Below are 6716 nucleotides of genomic sequence, written 5' to 3' on the forward strand. Positions count from 1 at the left end.
AAAAAAAATCTATGTTAACTATTGAACGTCTTATAAAACGTGTTTTTTTTTTTTTTGTTATAAATTATTTTTTTTTTATATACAAGTAAGCAACAGTTTTTTTTCCTCATAAATTTTCTACATCTTTAACTTTAAAACAAAGTTGTTTTTTTAATGTTAAATGTAATGTAAATTTACAGGTTGTAACGCCAATGCAATGGAAAGTACATAAATTTAAATACATCTTGCTATTCTCTTTGCACACAAACGTGTAAAGGGAGTTGCTCCGATGTGCTTCATGACTAGTTGGCTGCTCTTCAGCTTTTTTCCTTAACTTTCCTTGAGAAATCTATCAGTAAATGTTTTTATTCCTTTTTTTTATTCTCTCATTTCAGTTATATGACCAAATCAAAAAGTCTGAGAACGATCGCAGTTGTGTGTTAGCAGTAAGGAGTAACGAATCAAGGTTAAAGCTCCACTGTATTTCAATTTTCGGAATTACTCTTCTACTTTTGTCAAGGGATGGGTCAGTACTCATGATCTTTGGCAAGACTTCCAAGACTAGTATGAGTAAGGATGTTGTTGTTGGCACTCCGTCGCTTACGACGACGAGGGTTCCAGTTGATCCAATCAACGGAACAGCCTGCTCGTGAAATTAACGTGCAAGTGGTTGAGCACTCCACAGACACGTGCACCCTTAATGTAGTTCTCGGGGAGATTCAGCGTGACACAGAGTGTGACAAGGCTGGCCCTTTGAAATACAGGCACAACAGAAACAGGAAGTAAGAGTGAGAGAATGTTGTGGTGAAAGAGTACAGCAGGGTTCGCCACCATCCCCTGCCGGAGCCTCGTGGTGCTTTAGGTGTTTTCGCTCAATAAACACTCACAACGCCCGGTCTGGTAATCGAAACTGCGATCCTATAACCGCGAGTCCGCTGCCCTAACCACTAGGCCATTGCGCCTCCACTTAAGTAAGGATGAAGTTATCTGAAAACTGCAAACTTGACGGGAATGCATTCATTAGTGGACATTGCTAAAAGCACCTAGGAGTCAGTCGGTGGTATTTTGTGGAGTAATCGATAAATCCTAAGATCGATCGATCCGATAGGTTTTTAAACAGTCTCCGTCTAACAACTTTCACTCAGAGGTTACGAAAAAATGCACCCGCCTATGATATGACGCAATAGCAACGAACCCAAATCTACATATTTTAAAAAGAAATTTCATATCCACACAACAAAATAATCCTTTCAACTATAAGAACAAGGCCTGAAATTTTGGGGGAAGGGGCTAGTCGGTTACATCGACCCCAGTGTTTCACTGGTACTTGATTTATCTACCTCGAAAGGATAAAAGGCAAAGTCGACCTCCGCAGACTTTGAACTCAGAACGTAGCGACGTGTGACATGCTGCGAGGCATTTCGTTCAGCGTGCTAACGATTCTACCAGCTCGCTACCTTCACACAGCAAAATAATAGAGACATGACAATTTTGCGTCCAGGTTTCCATAACTAGTAAGTGTGGTTAGTTTATGGAAGACAAGTCGCCAATACATGCAAGCATCTCACACTGTATTCCTTTGATAGTGTCCAAGCGAAATGGAAGGTTTAACACGGCTTGTCACCGATGAGATCGCAAGCGCTGCCGTCAGAACCCAATGGAGGCCAGAACAGGTAAGATAAGGCAATCACGTCCAACTCTTTATAATTCCGTTTATCCACTGCCCCAAACGAATACCTGGGCAGTGATACTTAACCACCTAGGGGATGAAGGGTGAAGTTGGCCTCGGCCTAGGTCTGAACTCAGAACGCAGAAAGCCAACACTATTTTTATAATATCCAATAACTATTTGCAGAAAACTGTAACAGATCAGTACAGGAATCGATTATTAGTATCTAGACTGAGATCACTGGATAGATTCGTAGCAAGGCATCAGTCAACGCTCGGATTCCCAGGCAAGCATGACTGTAATGTAGTAGTAGTAGTAGTAGTAGTAGTAGTAGTAGTAGTAGTAGTAGTAGTAGTAGTGGCGGCGGTGCTGGTGGTGGTAACAAAAACTCGGAAGAGGTGGCGACGGTGGTGGTGGTAGTAGTAGTAGTAGTAGTAGTAGTAGTAGTAGTAGTAGTAGTAGTAGTAGTAGTGGTGGCTGCGGCGGCGGCGGCGGTGCTGGTGGTAACAAAAAATCGGAAGCGGTGGCGATGGTGGCGGTAGTAGTAGTAGTAGTAGTAGTAGTAGTAGTAGTAGTAGTAGTAGCAAAAACAAGTCGGTAGCGGCGGCGGTGGTGGTGGTAGTGACGGTACCCGTGGAGGTAGTGATGGTAAAGTTGGTTGTCCTCGAAGTGGCAGCCACAACAACAATAACAACAACAACAATTACAGCAACTACAACAGCATCAACAGTTGTTGTTCTGGTTGTTATTGTTATTCTTGTTGCTGTTGTTGTGCTTGCACATGTTGTTAATCTTGTATTGTAGCCCCGGGTCACTGCTGATCCAGTAAACCAATGAACAAACTATTCAAGCTGTGATTAGCTTATCATGTCGTCAGACATACGTCATCAAGGACTACAATTTCCTATGTGTACTTTTTCATTTCTGCCGGTCAGGTGTGATCTGTGGTGGAATTTGACTGCTATTTCTAGCAGGTCAAGTGACAACATATAGGTTGCCTCCTTCACTATCTAGAATTTAGTTCCTTTTCTTGTTGTTGATGCCGTTGTTGTTGTTGTTGTTGTTGTTGTTGTTGTTTTAACCGCAGGTCAGTCCAGATTGAGCAGACCATGACCATTCCATGAAATGCACTCAGACCATGACCATCCCATCCGATCTTTTATATTTATTTATTCATTTATTTATTCGTTTATTTATTCATTTATTCGAGCAGTTTTACTGTAGATAACATTAGCTAGTGTGTCGTTTCTCTAATGAAAAACGGTGGAGTGTGAAATGAAGGCAAATTTATTTGACTGCCATTTCTAGCGGGTCGAACGACCATATGAATTCTCCTGCATTGGCTCAACTGTAATCTAATACAATAAGAAGCCAGAATGTACGGCTGTAAACGGCTGAATCTACTGATTAATCGTTGCGTGTTTCGTTGGCTTGCAGAGTTTCTCAATTCAAAATGGCTCCCACGAGAGTCACTTAGAAAAAGAAAGAGCACTTCCGAGTTGATCATAACATAAAAACGAAAACTTTTAACAGTGGCTCTACGACCTAATGGGTTATGGGATTAACAGACTGTGAGAAATATTTCTTTGCTGAGCTGAGATTGTTAAAAACCATAGCGTATCATATATTGGAATAAAAATTTATAAGAACTATTTATTTTTTTAACGTAATTTTAGCTCTGATGTATTCTGCACCACACTGTTGTGTTTAACAATATGCAGCAAGCAGCACATCGTTTTAGTAGCCTGCAATATGAGCTAATGTAGCCTACATTACGAGGTTTCTACGTTGTCGCTGACTCAGCAGGAAATAGAGAAATGGCGGTTAAATTTCCCTCAAACCAGGCGCTACTGTTAAAGAAGGTAGACCATATAAGATAAATGTAATCTAGGATAGTCGAGTTTGGAAAGCCTTTACTCATAAGTCTGCAACATTAAGAGTGAGCTGGGTTTAAGCAATATCTTATATTGGTAGGATCTATTTAAACATTTCGCTCTCTACGGAGCATAGGCCATCGACGACTTACTTCATGGCCACTTCATGGTCTATTGGTGACAGTTGTTCGGTTCATTATCACAAGATCGTGAATTCAATGCCATAATCAAGTCACTTTGCTTCAAGCTGCTCCAATCTACTCAACTGTACCATCCAGTTGCTGGTTCATCCTTTTCTCCCTTCATCTGTTGGGTCTACGTTGTGGAGCCAAGGGGATGTTTCATATGCAACTCTTTATGTACAGAGAAAGATATATTTTATTCGCTTGACAATCGAAATTCTTTGACATATTATCGGCAAGAATATACGAAGAATTTAAACTCAAGATATTTCTCTTAATCTTTTATGAACTCATTTAATATTAAATTTCAGCTGTGTGTAACACTATTTCGTTTTATTGCTATAATGTACTACAGATCGCTGGTATAGATTTATTAGCCAACTCTGTCAAACGACGAATACGTCTGTGCAATATATTTGTGGAGAGAAATAAAGGGAACAGCTGTATTTGCAGATACCTGGTGTAGTCTGCATCATCGTAAGCAACTGTGCATCCTCCTTAACTACATGGCTTATAAAGCCACGGATATCTAATACAGGTACACCACCAATATTCCGGCAACTGACGGCCAAGCACCTCTTTTAACCTGGATAAACTACGAAGGAGCGGGTTAGCAGAATTGCTATCACGCCGTCCGTTTTTACGTTCTGAGTTCAAATACTACCAAGGTCGACTTTATCTTTTATTCTTTGATCGGTTGATAAAATAAGTACCAGTTTCACACTGGTGTCAATGTAATCGACAATCCCATTCCCACCCCACCCCACCCCAATTTTAGGCCTTGTGCCTACTGTAGAGAGGATCATTACGGCAACGGGATAGCAGAATGGTTAACACGCCGGATGAAATGCTTAGCGGCATCTCATACGTCTTTACGTTCTGAGTCCAAATTCCATCGAGGTCGACTTTGCCGTTCATACTTCGGAGTCGATAAAATAAATACCAGTTGAATACTGAGGTCGATCTAACTTGCTTGCCTTGAGCCAAAATTTGAAGCAATTATTACTGAGGCGGCGAGCTGACAACTGTTACCACTCTGAACAAAATGCTCAGCAATGTTTCGTCCGTCCTTACGATCTGAATTCAAATTCCGCGAGGTCGACTTAGCCTTTCATTCTTTCAGGATCGATGAAATAGGTACCATCGAAGTACTGGGGTCGATGTAATCGACTGACCCCCTCCTCCTGCAGAAATTCAGGTCGTGTACTTATTGTAGATAGGATTCGTGAGCAGAGCACAAGATATGCTGTCCTTGTTTTTGAAGCAAAGATGAATTAGTAAGAGGGCTCCTTTTGTGGGTCCTCAGTCATGGGAGTTCTTATGTCAGATGACTCAGAATATCATACATTGATCAACTCTCTTGTAATGTCAGGCTACAAATAGAAGACTGCAAAAATGGCATGGAAGACAGAAACGATTGGAGAGAAAAAATGGGTTTGGTCCGAGTAATTCAACCGATAGACAGACATCAAGAACTATTTTACAACACAATTCATTCCTTCTTTTTACATGCTTGATATCTAATTCGAAGTGTATTTGGCTGCTATTCATTTCAGGGTGAGCGACAAAGTAGAGAGGTTGTCTCCATCCATAACTCGCTTCTAAATGAAATGTTTCAGAAGGTCGCTGAGCGCTGGTAAAAGCGAAATCTGCTATTGCGAAGTAGAGGCCGCGACCCAGTTATAATTTCTGGTGATAGCCGTTTTTATTTCACTTATTGCCGATGCCTTAATGACATTGAGGAAAAGAATATGAACGAACATAACACAATCTTGTTTATTCATCCATATGTAATTGCAGCTTTGTGCTCAACCTAAAAATCTCTACTCCGAAATGTTGTGTGTGTGTGTGTGAGAGAGAGAGAGAGAGAGAGAGAGAGAGAGAGTGTGTGTCTGTTTGTACGTGAGACAGAGAGAGAGAGATAAAGAGTGTGTGTGTATATATGTATGTATATGTGTATGTGTATGCTTATACACACACATATATACACACACATATAATATATACATATTATATACATATATACATATATACATATATACATATATACATATATAATATAATATATACATATATAATATAATATATACATATATAATATATATACACATAAATATACATATATACAATTATATGTATATCTTTGTATATATATGTGTGTGTGTGTGTCCTCTTCATCTCTTCATTTTCGTTCACTTCAGAACGCGAGACCCATTCTTCCCGCGGTCAGTTTTGTCAACCACCATGTATTACTACCGCAATAAAATCTCCCACAACCAGCAACCAACCACACCCAACGAAAATGACCAACACCACCACCACCAACACCACCTCTAACAACAACAGCAACAACAACAACAGCGACAAAATGTAAAGAAGGTTATAGCTAATAAAAATGCCAATGATGGTTATAGCTAATAAAAATGACAATTGTGTGCAGGAAAGATTAAATGAAATATTTCTCCGTTTCCTAATATTGCTGGTTTATATGGACCTAAAGCTAATTGCCCGCCCAGTTGACCACAACTGGCCAATACAGCGTCGTTCGACCATCTTTGATATCCGTTCATTCTTGATGTCTTTCACAACCTCCTTTATATGTTATCTTTCTCTTTCCCTCTCTACCACATTAATTCTTCCTTCTCTATTTCTTTCTACCTAATCTATATCTGTCTCTCTATTCTTTTATGTCTATCGACCTACCTATCTGTCTATTTATTTATCTAGATAGATAGATAGATAGATAGATAGATAGATAGATAGATAGATAGATAGATAGATAGATAGATAGATAGATAGCTCTTTCTCCCGTTCTTTCCCCTGCTTCTCTCCCTCTCTCACTCTCTCTCTATCGCTCTCTCGCTCTCTCGATCTCTCAGTCTCTATCCATATCTATCCATCAAACGCTTTTCAAAGTAACTTTCCTTTTATTTCTAACATTTCATTTTTTTTTTTCATTTATACATTTATGCTTATCTCTTTGTCTCTGATTTTCTTTTCATATATTTCTCT

Source organism: Octopus bimaculoides, chromosome 13 (genome assembly GCF_001194135.2).
Source record: "Octopus bimaculoides isolate UCB-OBI-ISO-001 chromosome 13, ASM119413v2, whole genome shotgun sequence".
Taxonomy (NCBI): Eukaryota; Metazoa; Mollusca; class Cephalopoda; order Octopoda; family Octopodidae; genus Octopus; species Octopus bimaculoides.